Below are 245 nucleotides of genomic sequence, written 5' to 3' on the forward strand. Positions count from 1 at the left end.
ATAATACCCATAGCTAGGTGAAGGAACAGTAGATTCACCATATTAAAATTTCTATTCCATGTGAATTCCCTGTAACCAAATAAATGCAGACTGCTGAATGCTTATTCAGAGCAGTTTCAAAAGGTTCTGAAATACCCCTTAAATTTATTAAGAAAAGTGGTGGTAAGAAAAATAATGACTATTAATAACTTTAATCAAACCAGGATACTCTTTTACCCTTTCTCTTGCCACCTATTAACTTTCCC

This window comes from Acanthisitta chloris, unplaced genomic scaffold, assembly GCF_000695815.1.
Source record: "Acanthisitta chloris isolate BGI_N310 unplaced genomic scaffold, ASM69581v1 scaffold19297, whole genome shotgun sequence".
Taxonomy (NCBI): Eukaryota; Metazoa; Chordata; class Aves; order Passeriformes; family Acanthisittidae; genus Acanthisitta; species Acanthisitta chloris.